This window comes from Tenrec ecaudatus, chromosome 3, assembly GCF_050624435.1.
Source record: "Tenrec ecaudatus isolate mTenEca1 chromosome 3, mTenEca1.hap1, whole genome shotgun sequence".
NCBI classification, from domain to species: Eukaryota; Metazoa; Chordata; class Mammalia; order Afrosoricida; family Tenrecidae; genus Tenrec; species Tenrec ecaudatus.
In genome coordinates this window covers 154,179,894-154,198,248 of record NC_134532.1, presented here as the reverse complement: position 1 = coordinate 154,198,248, position 18,355 = coordinate 154,179,894, and the positions used below count along the sequence as shown (strand labels likewise).

The following is an 18,355-nucleotide window of genomic DNA, read 5'->3' as shown; positions in this document are numbered from 1 at the left end:
ACACTCAGGTCCAGCAGTCGACTTTCAAGAAATCAGGTATTGAAGACCACATAAAGCACCCTTTCACTCTGACTTGCCATGAGTTGGAATTGACTGAAAAGCAACAGGTAAGGGAGTTTAACACTGAACACAATCTAAAGTTCAAATGACAAGGAATTGGTTATATTTTGGTATATTTTTGTGAAGCTGTAACATGTACCACTTAAGAATATTTATATAAAAATATAGGCGTGAGCACATTAGGTGTTAAAATATTCAGGCACTAATCATTAAATGTTTGGAGGATCAAGCCCATACAGCGGTGCCTAAGAAGAAAGATCTGGCAATCTGCTTTCGAAAAATCAGTCAACCTTATGAAGTGCAGTTTCACTCTGGCAATGTGGGCTTGTCATGAGTTGGAATAGGCGAAATAGCAAGAGGTAAGTCTTTTCTATATATCTGTATCACTATATACAAATATATGTGTGTACACGTATTGTCAATACCATGAGCCAGAAATTTTTCATATATATACAAACTTCATATATATTACAATGTGATATGCAGATTAAATTTTCACATACATAAATTTAACAATAGAAAAGTGACTGTTGCCTAGACAAAACACAAAACTGAAAAAATAATTAATTGTATGTACACATCACTGATTACAAAGGAACTCCAGGTGATTTTGTTTTATGCTCTGTGCTTTCATGCATTTTCCAAATATTCTTTCATAATACAGAATATACAATATGCAAAGGGATGAACTATTGCCAACACCATCAGCTAGAAAACTTGGGAGCTATTCCATATTCCTCATTTTCCTTTGTTTCCTACACTAGGTAAAAATAATCACTAATATTATAGAATGTTATCAACGTCTGACACAAAATAGCTTATCCATTTTTCACTTACAAAGAGTTTATTTTGTGCCTATGTTGTAAACACCCTAAAAGCCCTTTCTGCTATTGTAATGAACTAAATGAATATTGGACATGTGCGGGAGAAATATGCAGATTCGCTGTACGACAAAAGAACTAGTCGACATTCAACCATTTCAAGAGGTAGCATATGATCAAGAACCACATGGTACTGAAAAAGGAAGTCCAAAACGCACTGAAGGCCTTCGTGACAAACACGGCTCCAGGAAGCGACAGAATCCAAGTGAGATATTTCAACAAGACGATGTCACTGGAAGCAGGTAGAGGGCAGTGGCGGTTCTGGGGTGAAATGTCTGCCTCCCATGTGGCAATGCAAGAAGCCCTGGTGGACCCGGGGCTGCTCATTGGGCTGCGAGCTGCAGTGGAGAAAGATGAGGGTGTCGGCTCCCATAAATATTCAGTCTCAGAAACCCAAAGGGGCAGGTTTGTTCTGCCCTACAGCGTCACTATGAGTTGTGGTGATGGTGGCTTTAAATATGTTTTTTTATTTATATTTTATTAACAACTGCTTGTTCTTGTGTAGGTTTGCATGTTGCTGTGATGCTGAATAGGTTTCTTCCAAGCTTCCAGAATAAGACAGACTAGAATACACTTATTTAAAAGTTTATTCTATATTAAAAGGCCAGCCAATGAAAGCACAAGAGACCACAACTGGGAAATTCTGCTTTCCATGGGGTCATCATAAGTCAAGTGTGACTCAAGAACAGCTAACAACAACATAAGGTAAGCTCACTGCCATGGCGTCAGTGCTGACTCACAGTGACTCCTGTGGGTTTCTGAGAATGTAATGGATTACAGGAGTAGAAAGTTCAATATTTTCCCGTGGACATGCTAGTGGTTTCGAACTGCCGGCCATGTAACTTGAAGCCCAACACGTAAGCACTACGCCACCAGGGCTTGGGGTTTAAAAATAGGGCTGGGTAAAAAGAGGGAAGAGAGCGGAAGTCTGGCCAAACTGGCTAGCGCCCAGGAAGAAGAATCAGTAAGATCCCAGGTGGCTAGAAGACAGCGGACTTTCAAAAAGGGGGCACCTGATACAGTATTGAAAACGTGTGGTTTCAAGTAGTTTTGCCTTGCTTGAAAGTTTCATTAAATATCATTAAGGAACATGGTCTTGAATATGCAAATATTGAGGGAAAATGGAATTTGTGGGGCCAAGAAGAAATCTCTGAAAGTTAGAACGAATAAAGTATAGGATATTAGACAAATTATTGTCAAACATACAAACAGTGAAAACCCAAGAAAGGAGTGTGAGACAAAGCGAAAGTCAAAGCTGACACTGAGAGTGGCCAAGGGGAAGCATTTTACAGAAAGTCACTGGCAGAAGAAAACCAAGCTAGTAACTGACAGTGCTCAATTCATATTCATGTGACTCTAACACCCAAGGTCAAACTCAGACTGCTTTGTGTTAACAGGTGGGCAATAAACTATTTTACTTCCTTATAATAGCATGTCTCTCTCTCCATTCCTACAGCCACTCTCTTTTTCAAGCCTGTTTGCAGTCAATTGGACAACCTACCTCTGCCCTTGTATCCTGTCAACTGCAAATAAAATGCTCTTCAGGATACATCACTACTAATATGGATAGAATAAATATGGTGTGGGGGAAAACACACACCTTTCCTGATTTCAAACTATGCGTGTGCTCTTGTTCTGTTTGCATGACTGCCTCTAGATTTATGCACAGGTTATGCACAATTAGCTGTTCTGGAATTCCCCTTCTTCTCAAGGCTATCTATAGTTTGCTCTGATCCACTTTGCTGAATGCCTTGGCATAGTCAAGAAACCACAAATAAACACCACTCTGGTATACTCTGCTTTCTGCCAAGATCCATCTGACATCAGCAATGATAGACCTTGCTTCCTGTCTTCTTCTGAATCAGTCTGAACTTCTGGTAGTTCCCAGTCAATGCAAGGCGACAACCATTGTTGGATGATCTTCAACACAATTTTACTTGCATGAATTACCAATGATATTGCTCTACAATTTGAGCATTCTGTTGGGTATTTGAGATGGGTACAAATATAAATCTCTTCCAGTCAGTTGGCCAAAGAACTGTTTTCCAAATTTCCTGCTATAGACTAGTGAGCGCTTCCAATGCTGCTTCAGCTTGTTGAGACCTTTTAATCGATATTCCATCAATTCCTGTAGCCTTGGTTTTGGGCTAATTCTTTCGGTACACCTTGGCTTTCTTCCTCCAATGTCATTGGTTCTTGTTCACATATACCTCTTGAAATGGTGAATGTCAACTAACGATTTTTGGTGCATAACTCTATATTATTGCCATCTTCTTTTTTTATTTTTTTTGCCATCTTCTTTTGATGTTTCCTGCATCATTCAATATTTTTCCTGGGGAAACTTTCAATATTGCAACTCAAGGCTTGAAGTTCTTTCCTCTGTTCTTTGAGTTTAAAATATGCTGAGCAGGCTCTTCCATTTTGGTTTTCCAACACTAAATCATTGCACATTTCATTAGATTTTACTTTGTCTTCTCCAGCTAACCTGTTCATATCTTTTCATCATTTCTTCAATTTGCCTTAGCTGCTCTATGATTAAGAGCAAAATTTAGAGCCTCTTCTGACAACCACTTTGATCTTTTTTCTTTCCTGCTTTTTAATGATGTCTTACTTTTTTCATGTGTGATATTCTTGATATAAACCTCCAGCCGATCAGCTCTTCTGTCATTAGTGTTTACTGTACCAAATCTGTTCTTCAGATCTTCTCAAAATTCAAGTGGGACAGACTCAGGGTCGTATTCTGGCTCTCCTGGATTTGTTTCCATTTTCTTAAAATTCAACCTGAACTTACATAAGAGCACAGTCAGCCCCAGGCCTTATTGTAGCTGCTGGTATTGAGCTTCTTCATTGTCTCTTCCCACAGATGTAGTCAATTTTATTTCTGAATTCCATTTGGAGAAGTATGTGTGTCAAGTTGCCTTTTGTTTAAAAAAAGTATTTACTATGAACAAGTCATTGGTCTTGCCAAATTCTATCACTTAATCTCCAGCTTCATGTCTATCACCAAAAACATATTTCCCAACTATTGTTCCTTTTTGTTTCCAACTTTTGTGTCCCAATAGCCAATAATTACCAATGCATGTTTGATCAATTTCATACTGAACCTGTTGGTAAACTTCTTAAATGTTTTCATCACTAGCTTTAGTGTTTTATATATAAATTTGAATAATAGTTGTATTGATTGGATCCTCTGATGGGGACAGACATTATCCTATCACAGACAGCATTGTAGTTCAAAATAAGCCTTGAGATGTCCTTTTGAACCATAAATGTGAGATATTCCTCTTGATTGTGCTATTCCAGCATAGTAAAGCAAATGATTTTCTGATTCCAAATGGCCAATACCAGTCCATTTCAACTCACTAACTCCTTGAATATCGAGCTTTATACATTCCAATTCATTTTTAGTCACTTTGAATTTTTATAGATTCATATTTCATTTAAGGGATCCACTGTGAGTAGCTCACTGCTGGAATTATGGATGAAGTCTGACTCATAGTATCCCTGTGTAGGATTTCTAGACTGTAAGTCAGATGGGAACATCTTTCTCCTGCAGAGGAGCTTGTAGGTTTGAACTGCTGACCATTCGTTAGTGGCCCAATATCTGGCCCACAACACCAGCTGGGTTCCTTATTGAGTTCAACAGTACCTAGTGTATAAATGTTTTCTAACAATAGAAAGGTGTTATAGTTGAGTTATCATAATTGACATCCACTGTTTTCACTTAGTTCCCAATTCCTGAACGTACTTAAAAATGCACCCTATATTTCCGTTGTAAAACAACCTCTCTCCTTTCACACATGTGTTATTAAAGTGAGATAGAACTCATCTCCAATTCTAAAAACAAGCTAGTCACCCTGTGTCCCTTTGCCTTGTTACAGTCCATTAGGAATAGGTATATAACTGATCACAATAAAAGGACACAAGGAGTGTTTGTTTGCTAGAATTTCTGGGAAATAAGCTTTTGAAAGGAACTTTTGTGTGGAAAGTTGACTCATCATATCAGAGGCATTTGGAATCAGAAGGAGTCAGCCACCTGAGAATGGAGCCAATACTGAGGAAATTAGCACCAAAAAAATGTGAAGATAAATTGAACTATAGTCTAATGATACATCAATCCTTACCTGGTGTGGATTTACCAGAAATACTATATATTTTATCTTTCTCTTATAGTTAAACACATTTAGGTTGATTTTTTTTCCATTTAAAACCAAAGCATTCCAATAACTAAGAGTTCAATCTGTTTGAAATTCTTGAGTAATTCCTCAGTGTAGTCCCACCTCCTAGAATGCTTTTCAGTCAAGCTCACCTAGTAAATCTTTGTCTTCAAGGTTCAGTTCAAGTGTTATCTATATTGTCATCTCAAGTATAGTGATCTATTTGGTATAACACTATTTCTATTCTTCAATCACATCTTCTATCATATTTAATTGTATTAATTGGATGAAAGATGCTGCTGTGTCACAAGATCTCCTTTCAAGTTCCTACTAACACATAGGAACTCTGTCCAAAGCTTCCCCTGCCCATATGGAGCCTTGTTCACAGTGCCCATGGTATCCCTTTACCCCTCCAACCTGTTGAACAAAATTCTTCTTCAAGCCATAAGGGATCTTTAACCACAATAACAAAGACCAGCTTTAAGACCCCTCACCGCCACATATTTAAGTTGCTAAATTGGTTCTACTAGAGGAGGATGCAGTAAGAACATTGTGGCTTGAAAGTACCGAGCCCGGACTAGTGTGTGTTGATGAGTGTGCGCTTCGCTTTCCCTGGTCCTACTGCATGGTGCAGATTAGGAGGAAGCAAAGATACATGTCTCACTGGGAATACTTAAATCTGCTAAATGTTGAGTCTGCCATCTTTACTTCCACAACACTATTGACATGTTCTTTTGGATTTCTTACATGCCCTTCAAAATAGAACAGAGGTCTAATTTGAAATTGACAGCTGCCCCCCCCCCTTCAAACCACTCATTTTCTTCACCCCATATCTCAGTAAAAGACATTATCTGCACATTAGTCTAAACCAGAAACTGGTGAATCATCTTTCACATTTTCTTTCTTACTCCTCACATGCAACTAATACAAAAGTTAAATATCTCAGGAATCCAATACTTCCATCCACACTTCCACTTATTTTCCCCAAAGTTCTGTCAAGCAAATGTGGTAAGATGAAGATGTCACTCCTACGTATACATTCAAAGGGTTTCACAATGTTTTCCAAGTCCTAATGCACCTGGAACCCTCTTACCAATGCAATCTCCTCAGCTGCTTGTGTCAGTTTTTCTCTCAAATCCTAATTATAATACTCTTATCTCCAGAGTATCAAGTTATCCTTTTGATTCAGGTCATTGAACATACTACACTCACCCTGGATCATCCTTAAATTCATACTTGAGCACTCCAAAACCTATGTCCCTTATCTGGCTTCATTGTATACTCATTCACTGCCATCAAGTCAATTCGGACTAGTGGTGACCCTTTAGGAGAGGGTAGAACTGCCCCCTGTGGCTTTCTGAGACTATAATACTTTACAGGAGTAGAAAGCTTCATCTTTCTCCTGAGGAGCAGCTGGTAGCATTGAACAGTCCACCTTGTTGTTAGCAGCCTGTGGCAGTTACTAATCTGTCAACTTGTAAAGGGGTGGAGTCTGGCCTGTCAATCATATCACAGCCATTGAGGCTTTTGTGTGGGCATGGCCTTCTCCTGAGGATTCTGGGAACTCCTGTCTTCTTCCCTGGAGGTAGGACACACACACATACTCTCTGCTTCATCTTCCTGCTGACAAGACACATGGAATTACACTGATGGAGCTAGAGCCCTGGCGTAGGTTGAGCCACGTGGAGACCTCTGCCAGCACTGAGATGTTTCCACTGCCACTGGGTCCATAACTTTCCACTCACTGCCTGTGATCTTCCTACATTCAGTGTCACTGTGTGTGTTGGGTGAGTCTGAAGAGGAATTTATAGACTGATATTGGACTATGGGCTAATATCGGACTTATGGACTTGATCTACATAGAGCTGGAGTGTTTTCTCAATATACTATTGTTCTTTTATATAAAGCTCTTCCACACCCATCTTCTTTTTTCTATTTCCCTTTTTGGGCTATGTGTTTCCTATGTGGAATTAAGTTTTCAGATCCAAAACTGATATACATAGTATGACAAGTCTTTATTTGAGGGAAACAGAAGGATTTCTCACAAGTTGTCTCCCCCAAATATATCCCAAGTTTGGCTGCTTGCTGCACATGGCAAATGACTATACACTTGGAGGTCAACAGAAGTAGATCAGGGGTTATTCTCCCTAAGGGTTATCACCCATCTAGAGCAAGCAATGACCACTGTTTATCACACAAGTAGGACCCACTCGCTTCTGATAAGGACAGTAGTAGATTGTTTCCCTGAAAGAGAACCCAGAGAGGTCAAACCCACCCAAGAGTGACCAAGGTTAGGCTTCCATATTGAATCTAGGGTCTTCCCATCTTGTCACATGTATTCCCCTAGTACCTCCCCTTCCTATCATGTTTACACCCCTAGCCCATCCCCTTCCTGTTACGCTTTTGTATATCCCCCTCCTATTGCTTGTATTACCTATTGTACAGCCCTTTCCTGTAATGTGTGGTTACCTGTAATCATGCCCCCCTAAGTAGATATAATAACCCTTGCTTAGCAATAAATGGGATCTCCAGCCGACTGGCTCTCTCTGGGTCTCCCTACAAGGACCACTAAGCGGGGCTGAGGTGAGCACGCTACCATGAGTTGTGTCTGGCTCCATTACTTCAATCTCTCTACTATCTCTTATGTTCTGTGACTTAACTATAATCTTTACTTATTATCGCCGTTCAATAGCACCTACTGGACCAATGATGATTTGTTGGGGGGCCGTCCTTTCCCCCACATTTATTTATTTTCATTTGTCACATTTCCTTCTTAATGGCTAAATTTATTTACTAATATTTTATCATCCAAATCAGAACACTTTCCAAACTGTTGAGATTAAAGGAGGCAATATTAATAAGCAGCATCCTTGGCTACCTAATGGGTTACATATTGAACGGCTTACCACATGATCAATGGTTGAAACTCACCAGTGACTCCATGGGAGAAACATGAGCCTATCTGCTCCAATAAACATTTAAAGTCTTGAACATGCAAAGGGAAGTCCTACTCTTTTGAATTTTGAATTAACTAGATGGCAGTGAATTTGAATTTGGGGGTTTTGTGTTTTGTTGTTGCTTTTGTTTTGCATTACTATTGTTCTTAGGAACCGTTGACTCAGTTCCAACTCATAGAAACTCTATGTACAACAGAACAAAACAGTGCCCAGTCCTGAGCCATGCTCACAATTGTTATGTTTGAGTCCATTGTTGCAGCCACTATGTCCATTCATCTTGGATTAATAATGATGCTAAAACAACAGGCATAACCAGAATATTGTGAGTAAGCAGCATTATCTGATTACTTCCTCCTAAGGGGTCATGGGAGCCCAGATGGCATAATGGTTACACATTGAGCTGCTAACCCCAAGGTCAGCAGTTCCAAGTTACTACTTGCTTCTATAGAGAAAGATGAGCCTTTCTACTCTCAAAAAGAATTGGAGTCTAGAAAACCCACCGGGCCAGTTGTACCCTGACTTATATGGTCCCTATGAGTTGACATCAGCTCAATGATTGAGTTTGAGTTGAGTGAGGGGCCATAAGGATCCATGGTAGCATAACAGATTAAAGGTTGGGCTGCTTAACTGAAGGTCAGCCACTCAAAAGTGCCCAGCCACTCAGCAAGAGAAAGACAATGGCTCTCGACTCTTGTAGAAAGTTGCAGCCTCAGAAATCCACAGGACTCATTCTACCCTGAGCCATAAGTTCACTATGAGTCCAAATCAACTCAATGGCAGTGAGTAAAAGGGAGAAAGAGTCATTAAAAAGTGCTGGTGGCATAGTACAATAAATGCAAGCTGGGGAAGAGAGAGTCAGCAGTTCAAAACCACCGGCCACAGGGCAGGAGAAATTTGAGAATATTTGCTCCTGTAGAGATTTACAGTCCTAAGGAGCACGTCTAGACTGTCTTTTCAGGTTGCTATGAGTCATAATCTACTGAGGGGCAGTGGGTTTGCTAAGGAGGAACCCTAACTAGACAGTAGAACAGATTCAGACTCCCAAAACACTACATGTGCTCATGTGGAACCTGTTCATGGTTCAAGAGGCAGCTGTGTGAACAGAAAAGGGGCAAAGAGCATAGTCTGAACTCAGGAAGGATGTGCATCAGGGGCGCATCCTCTCATACTTAGTCAATCTTTACGCTGAGAAAATACTCAGAGCAGCTAGATTTTACAAAGAAGAATGGAACATTAGGAGTGGAGGAAGGCCTGTTAACCTGAGATATGCAGCTGACACAATTTTGCTTTCTGAAAATAAGGAGGAATTGAGGTCTTTGCTGATGAAAATCCAGGATAGAAGCCTTCAGTATGGAAGGAAGACCAAAGTCCTCACAACTGGACCATTAGGTGACATCATGATAAATGGAACAAGTGTGGAAGATGTCCAGGGTTTTTTCTTGCTTGGCTCCATAATCAATGTTCATAGAAGCAGCAGTCAAGAGATTGAAAACATATTGCTTTAGGTAAATCAGCTGCACAAGACCTCTTTACAGTTTGGCAACTAAAGATGTTACTTTGAGGACTAAGGTGAGCCTGACTCAAGACGTGGGATTCTCCAATGCATCATATGCATGGTAATGTTGGACACTGAATAAGGAAAACCAAGACGAATTTGAATTGTGGTGCTTGAGAATATTCAAAATACATTACATGGACTTCTAGAAGGACAAACCAATCGGTATAGGAAGAAGTAAGGCCAGAGTGTTCCTTACAGGCAAGGAGGGCAAGACTGGGTCTTACATGTTTTGGACATATTGTCAGGAGAGACCAGTTCCTGGAGAAGGATATCCTAGTAGGTAAAGTAGAAGGGTAGCACAGAAGAGGAAGGGCCTCAAGGAGATGGAATGGCCCAGTGGCTGCATCAATAGGCTCGGGCATAGGAACAAGCCTAAGGCTGGCACAGGACCTTGCAGGGTTTTGTTCTGTTGTGCCTAGGATCACAAAGGGTCAGAGCCAACTTCGTAGTGCCAAACAACAACAAGATAGTCTCTGAATATGTTGTGCCTGGGCCAAGGCATGGTATTTTCAATCACCTCACAAGCATGTGAAATTTGGACATTGAGTAAAGAAGACTGAAGAAGAATTGGTGCATTTGAACACTGGGGCTGGTGAAGAATACTGCAAATACTGCAGACTGCCAAAGAACCAATGAGTCTGGCTTGAAAGAAGCAAGACCAGATCCCTTCTGAGAAGCAAGAAACATGCTTTGCACGTGTTAGCAGGAGAGAGCAGTGTCTGGAAAAGGTTTTCATGCTTGGTAGAAGGGCACTGAAAAAGAGGATACCTCTCGATAAGATGAATTGACACAGCACCAAATAACAACAACCCAGTCTATCTGCAGCTTATGTGTACCCAAATAATTAGTCCAAAATTCTCTTATGCATCCATAAGAATATTTTGTTAGAGGGAAAAATTATGGAAACAATATACTCTCTCTGACCTAGCTACTTTTTTCTCAAGGCTTAGTCTCCTCCTACACAAAATAGCTACCGATATAAAAGTGCACAGATCTAGATCTGCATTCCATTTCTCCATTTCTATTTTGTTCTCATTGTAATTGAAAAACAAACTCAAAACTCACTTCCATTGACTTGATTCCAACTAATGGTGACCACAGATTGTCATCAGTTTTTCTAAAAGAAAGGTAGAGATGAGTTGAAAAACAGTTTCCAAGGTGACATTCTGTCTAGCATCCTCAAATTCAGCATTAGGATAAGAATCTGGAAGTCCACCTCTGATCTTAAATTCACTATGGTGTGAATTGATGGCCAGCAGACGATGAGTATGCCATTGTTCATAGCTAACTTGAAAGCATTTCACATGTGATTGCTAATTAGCTGCCCCTTCACATAGAGTTAGATGATGTTTTTCTGACGTACAGGTAAAGAACTGCATTGTATGCTTAGTGGAAATAAAAGCAAAAGCCAAACTACTTCCATGTTCCCATTTTGTACAGCTCAGTGGCTGGCACTGTTCTTCTGAACATGACAATTACTGTGGCTTCTATTACAATCTAATTAGCGAATAATTATGAAATGCTTGTTCAAAAGGATGTTAAATGGTTCGTTAGCCCCAGTTACTTTTTTACGTAAAGCAAAGCCCAAAAAGACAGTAATGTTGGAAGTCACTTTCATATTGTTAATATTTAAATTCATTTTTGCAATCTCTAAAAATTAACTTGAATAAAGCATTGTAATTTAAAGGGCTAACGATGAACTCAAACGAGGTTGTAATCACCAAATCCTTTGTGTGCCCTCCTAGCCAATAGCATTAGCGCTCATAGCAAGGCAGATATTGTAAAGAACATAGCTACTTATGACAGTGCTGTCAGTAATCATGGCTTGAAGGGAAATTCTAAGCAAGCAAGGTGTTTCAGAAAACATTCCAAATGAAGTGAAAATATTGAAACAAAGTATTATATTTGAATTATAAAAAATAAGCCTTCTCTTTATCTGATGAATAAATAAGTTAATTAGCCATGATGATTCTGAAAAGGGCAAGTGTCAATTTTTAAAGATTATATCACTCCTCTTTTGTTTCTGAAATTAGCAGATTAGCCCAGAAGCAAGTCATAATAATATTTTGCCTAGCAAACGGAACAAAGTAGAAGGGATAAAGCAGAGAATAAGGCCATTTAAAAGGACGGCCCACTGCATGCTTTCTCTGAGATTCCAGACCCCGGGAGCTGAAGCAAGGCCACCACTGTTCGATGAAAAGAAATATCCCTGATTACGGTAACTTTTGACATTTTTAAAGACTTCAAAATCCATTTTCTTTCAACTTTGATGCCATATAGTTTCTGACTCATGAAAATATTGTAACATAATGGACTCTGTTTTCAGACATCTAGTGGATGATGCATTTTGAAGAAAATAGCATAACAATAAATAAAGATGTCTTCACAAGTGTTTCAGCCTATGCGTCCTCCCATTTTTCATTAAAATAATAACTTTGGTGACAAAAAATAATAATTAAAATAACTTGCCCTCTTGGAGAGCACTTTTTCATATGATATTAAATTTTGGTTTTGTACCTGTAGAAAATATAGTGCTCTTAGTAGCTGAAAATCCTATCTTACTAAGTTGTGCAAGAAATCATTCTATCTATATATTTCATTATAAAGGGAAGGGTGCATATGTATTTAAATGCATTTTTCATTTTATTTAGTTTACAACTTTGCAAGATGGGAATGCATTTATTAATATTCTTTCTATTATAGTTGAAGTATTAGAATCTAACAACTTTATCAAGCTAATAAACTAATTGCCTGGGTTTTAGAAAAATAGGCCTCAAGAGATTACCTAATGTTGGTCAACTGAAACTCAGCTTTTGTGATGATTAGCCCAATTCTCTGTCCCTCAACGTCACAAGTAGGTGGCCCACAGTTTATAGTCACTGTTAGAAGACACGATTCTCCATCTAGTATGCGCTTGCTATCCTGATTTGAATGTTTTAACTTGAAAACCAGTCACATTTGAAGTTATAATTTAGTAAGCGTAAATAACTAACGAATAATTTCTTTCATTGGCCACTTCTCTTATTTGGGACAGGATATGGCTAAATATGTGTTAGCATATAAACAAAAATAGATTTACCGCTGAATTATATTATTATAAAATCATGAATTAATGGCATATTTGTAATAGTCACCAATAGCTCCAACTGGAGAGTTTAGGGGGTTTGTGTGTGGTTTTTTGGGGTTTTGTGGGTTTTTTTATATTTTGTCTGAATAAGAGCATCTAGCATGAATAATAACATCAAATGGAAATGAAAGGTGGAACATATTAAAGTATTTGAATTTACTCATTAATAATATAAGTAAAATTGATAACAAATCAATAGAATTGTATATTTCTAAATATAAATTTCTGTTATAAGCCAAAATTTTACCTTTATAAATATATAAAAACCATAAGACAATTTTAATACAAGCTTCTTGCTATATTTCAAGTGTTTGATTTATAGAAACTAAGCATCATTGTTTAAACAGTGTATAAGGGTATCCATTTCACTTCTATTGTATTTTTACTTTACTTTCTTAAGTATTTTTATTGTATTTTTCTGTTGTATTTTTACTTTACTTTCTTAAGTAATGTTCTCAAAAAACTCAAAACTAACTGACGCAGAGTCAATGCTGATTCATTGCGACTCCCTGTGGGTTCAGACACTGTAACTTCTTTACCAAAGAAAGCCCTGTCTTTCTGCCACTGATGGTTTTGAGCTGCCGACCAGCTGGCTCACAGCACAGCGCATGACCACTACACCACCAGAACTCCTAGCAGCTATAAAGCAGTAGCTCAAAGGGTGATCTTAATAAGTGTTTTCTTGACAATGAAACAAGAACTAGCCTTTGTCTGCAGTTTTTTTAATTTATACTTTTCAGGGCTCTTTGTTTCTTCAGCAGTTTTATTGGCATATAATTCAAACGTTCAATCACACCTATTCATATTCTTATTTGAATTTCTATCTTTATTGTTTGCTCCTCTATTTTGGATTCTTATTTTTAATAAATTGTAACGAGTCCCTACTATGCCATAGATGTGAAAGTGTAGTCCTGCCATAGCCAAGACAAATGTTTTTCTTTGAGTTAAAATTTAGCAAATGTAAAATTATATTTATCTCATTGTCTCGCCACTAAGAAAGCACCTCTGACTGTCTAGTCCTGTGATACCCAAAGACGAGATGAAGACGCTCACCCTGATTGTGGTCCTCCTGAACTTTACTGCTTGCATCTTGGTAAATATCAAATAGGTTGCTGTGTTAGATGCCATTCGGGAAATTAGGGTTCAAAGCATTCCCCATGTACAAAATCCCTCCTCAAAAGTTCCTAACTACCTAATCCCTTTGGAAATATTACTAACCTTCATGCCTTGCCCTGTAATGTGTGGGTCTTCTTCTCATTTAAAACTATAGTGATAAATAAATTAATATAACTTAATCACTGAAAATAAAATGGTAAAGCATATCCAAGGAACTAGAGTGGATGAGGTCCATACAGTGTAATTTCCTGAATCAGTGCCCTGAAAAAACAAAAACCCTCCCAAACAGGGACCTGTCTAAAAACCAAGACATTGGGGAAAATAATTTTTTGTTGGACTGTGGTATTTTTTATGTCTCACAAACCATGTTTTCATTTTATATCAGCCCAAGACCTTTATTTAACATTCTTTATGATTTTATGTTGGCCTTGATATAATTATTATGTTTTCACTTTATATTATCTGCACATATTGGCCACCTGTAAATTTCTAATTGCATGGAAGCAGGATTTCTTATGTTGTGATGCTTAAAATGCATATTCTGATTCTAGCTCTAGTGGAATGTTTTTGTATAATATTTAGTCTTTGGTAGACTATCTCTGCCCTCACTCAAAAAAAAGTGAAGAAAAAATCTGATCACAAGAACATTATAAAATGTATTTTTAATAATGTAAGGGATTTCACATGAATAAGATAGAGAAAACTTAATCATGATGCATAGTTCCCAATACTAATTGTCTGTCTTTTGCATGTGTATTAATCTTCAGTGGGGATAGGACAATTTAGTTCATGAACAGCCATTTAACACAGCCTTTAGTTCCAAACATTACGGTATTTGCATATTCAATGTAGATTGTTTTTCTAGTATTTTTGTTGATTCTTTATAAGGTACATTTCCTAAGATCCTATATCATCCAAAAACTAGTTTATTTTTTTTCCTTTTTTCAAAATCAATGGCTTTCATCAACGCATGCTTTTGTGTCTACATACAGATTGAGTTGGTATAGAAGCCCTACCACTGGGCTCAAATACAGTTGTAAGGATGGTACAGGACTGGCCAGTGCTCCGTTCTGTTGCACATAGGGTTGAACAAGCACTGTTTCAATTGTTTCACTCTATTGTACATTCGTTGCTCTAAGTCCCAACCAACTCAATGACACTAACAACATAACAAAACACACACACACACACACACTTCATAATTTTAACCTATCTTTTTCCTATAGGTTACATTAGCTAAGAAAGAAGTAGATGTTGTCTAAGACAGTGCTGCAAACATAATCTAGCATCATTTCATAAACAGTCGTGTCTTAAGAACACTACTATGGAAACTGCCTCTTGTTGCAGATGCTAAAATACAGCAAGGAAGTTTTCCTACCTGATAAAAGCTCTGTTTCAGAGACTATCTAAGACAGGGTTGTTTTCCTTATGTCAGGTTCCTAAAGATGTTGGTTACAGAACCTCCACACTCGGCACATGCGTAAATGATAGTTATAATGAAAAACAGAGCCATGTCTGGTGCTATCGGGAAATTGGAAAGAGTGGATGATCCACCAAACTCCTCAGCTTATAAGCCTCATCCCATGAACCATGCTTCCATTCTTAACCCAATCACACCTTGCCCTCAGCAAACTATTTACAAGCAGTGTGCTCTAAGTACCATATATACTCTCGGTCTAAATATTTGTATTATCTGTTCCATTTCAGTCAGCTGATGCACATAAACCCAAAAGTCACAGCAAGGTAAGTTGTATTTAAATTTGTTTCAAAGTTAATTTTTTCAATCATAATCAAAGTCAGCTAGGCATGAGGGACCTTTAAGATAAAAACAGTTTCTTTTTTTCCCAGCCTTAGAAAATGGTCATTTTGGAAAGTGTTCTAAATAGCAAAGATTAGGAACCAAATAAAAAGAGTTTGTTGGAAACCAAAAGCTTTCCTCTAGTTGTCTGATTTTTATAGCTGTCTTACTCTGTAGTGGGCAGATGGGTGCATGAAAAACAAAGTTTACACAGACTTCAGTACCAAAACATTATCTACACATTTATCTTCAAGGTAGATTGTTTCTTTTCTTATATTTTGTTGGTTTTTATAAGGAGCATTCCCTATGACCCTGCAAAAATTAGTTCCTTTTTGAAAACTCATAGTTTTCATTGGAGAAGAGAAGTAAATTCAAAATCATCTGGAATGACCCTTTAGTGTTACTGTTGGCGGTTCTTACTCTCTGTCATTTCCAATTCTTACCATCCCCAACAGATGTCAGATTGGAGGTGGGATGCACAGTAGGAAGTGTTCCCTGAAAACATGTCTCATTATACTGTTGTTCAAAAAAAAACAACCCAAAATTCTGTCACATCAGTTCCACTATCTGTGTTGGAATGGAACCGTGCGCCAAAGCATTGTCAAAGCATGGACTGCTTTTGAAACAGATCTCTAGCCCCCCTTTTTTGGATGCTTTTGTTTCAAACTCCTGGCCTTTAAGTTAGCAGCTGAGTATGTGGCCTGACTGAAAATTCTGAGACTGTCATGAAAAACCCATAAAATAAAAAACAGTGAAAGCAAATGTGTCCATAGCACTGTTAGAAAGAGACTTACACAGAGGAAAATGTACTGATGCATCTAAGGCATTTCCAGTCATTAGTGTCTGTATCGTGTGTAATGAGTCAACCATCTAGATTCAGGGAATGTCCTGTTGGTTCAATAGTGAGCTTCTCATCTGCTAAATGAAAGGTCAGTAGTTCAAATCCCCTAGCTGTTTAATCTATTCCCCTAAAAGCAATAATCTAGGACACTCTACAGGGCAATTATTTTCAATTCTATGACACACAAAAATAACAATAATCTAATTATTATATTTGGAAGTCTATGAAAAACCCTACAGAGACTATAGAACCTTTGCATTGTATATTTTTCATAGACTTGCAAATATAATAATTAGGCTGATTGGGAAATAATGTGAGCTCCTTAACATGTTAAAAACTCTTCAGTATGTAAATCATTCCAATAAGGCGTAAAGTTAAGAAGTTACACAATTATTCCATGATAGAATAAATTATTTTTCTCCTAATCATATCTCTTATAGAACAATGTAAGGTTGATCACACAGATATGATGATAAGATGGGCTTCTAAAAATCCATTAAAAATTGGAATAAAAAGGTCATGGAATTCCTCCACAAACTTTTTATGCTTATCATATATGTATGTGTGTGTTTCATGGAAATATAGAGATTTTCATATACAATAGTAATTATATATACAGTCTATAAATTTAGTAGTCCTGGGTGGTTCAAATGTTTCAGGGCTCAATTGCTAACCAATAGGTTGGAGATTTAAACTCACCCACAGGCATATTAGAAAATAGGCCTCCCAGTCTGCTTCTGAAAAATCACAGCCTCAACACCCTGTGAAGCAGTGCTCCACATACATGGGGCCACCATGAGTCAGAGCTACTGACAGCTACTGAAAACAAAAAATAGATAGATAGATATTCTATATATAATTTTTATATATTGTCATATAATTATACATCATATATGTAACAACCTGCTTATATACTATTTTATGAGTCCTATCTGTATATAAACAACTTTACTTTTATCTTCTCTCTCTGAAGTCCAGAGAGAGTTCTGAAGAACATTTTAAATCTGGTTCTCTTCAGTCACGAGCTGTACGAGGTCTACCTCAAGAACTCCACAGACATTTTGCAAAATCTGTACGACAAGCTCAAGTTCTGCTTCGTTCTCTTGGAAAACGTGGCTCTGGAGGTTCTAGACGTCCCGGCGGCCCCCATAGCTCCCACGGCCCCCACCATCCTCACTGTCCCCCAGGCCCACCTGAATCCCTACCCAAACCTACACCCTCACCTGAGAATGTTGTGAAGGCTACTTCTCAGCCACCACTCAACACTTCCAGTGGTCCGGCAACCACAGTTAACACCATCTCGGGCGCCGCCATAGCTGCGGTGTCGGTCAACAGTGCTACAGAAGCCACGACCACCACCTCTGCCACCGCCACCCTCTCTCCTGAGTCCTCCACCACTCATGGTACCACTCTCCAGCCTGAAACCACCAGAGCTGCTCCAGCAGCTAATACCACTCTTGCTGCCAACCAAGCAGCAACACACACTTCTGTAAGCTCTTCAACTCTCGAATAATACAACTCATCCACTAAATTGTAAGGAGACAGAAGAATTAAGGTAATGTTATTTTCCAAAAGACTTACTGAGTGACTAAATAAGGACAGGTGGATTTTTTTGATTCATTGTTGTTGATGTTGTTGTTGTTGTTGTTTTGTTTCCTAAAAAGAGAAATAAACATTATAACTCTCCTATATTGATTAAAAGCTCATACTTAATTTTTTCTTCCAAGAAACCAATTTTGGTTTTATTGACCCTCTCAGTCATTAATTTCTAATGGCCAATGTATATTCTTACAAAAGAAATAAACAAAAGATTTAGTGAATGTTTTGACTTTCTGTTGCCAATACTAATATATGCTTTAT

The 18,355-nt window shown here is 38.2% G+C and overlaps 1 long non-coding RNA gene across 1 annotated transcript in view; it reads right to left on the bottom strand.

Annotated features, from left to right (window-relative positions):
• LOC142443630 (uncharacterized) overlaps positions 1-18,141 on the bottom strand; it is a 121,629-nt gene extending 103,488 nt beyond the window's left edge. Inside the window, exon 1 of the long non-coding RNA XR_012783520.1 lies at positions 18,077-18,141. This is a non-coding gene — a long non-coding RNA (uncharacterized LOC142443630). The remainder of the gene's footprint in view (positions 1-18,076) is intronic.
• Positions 18,142-18,355: the final 214 nt, after the last annotated feature.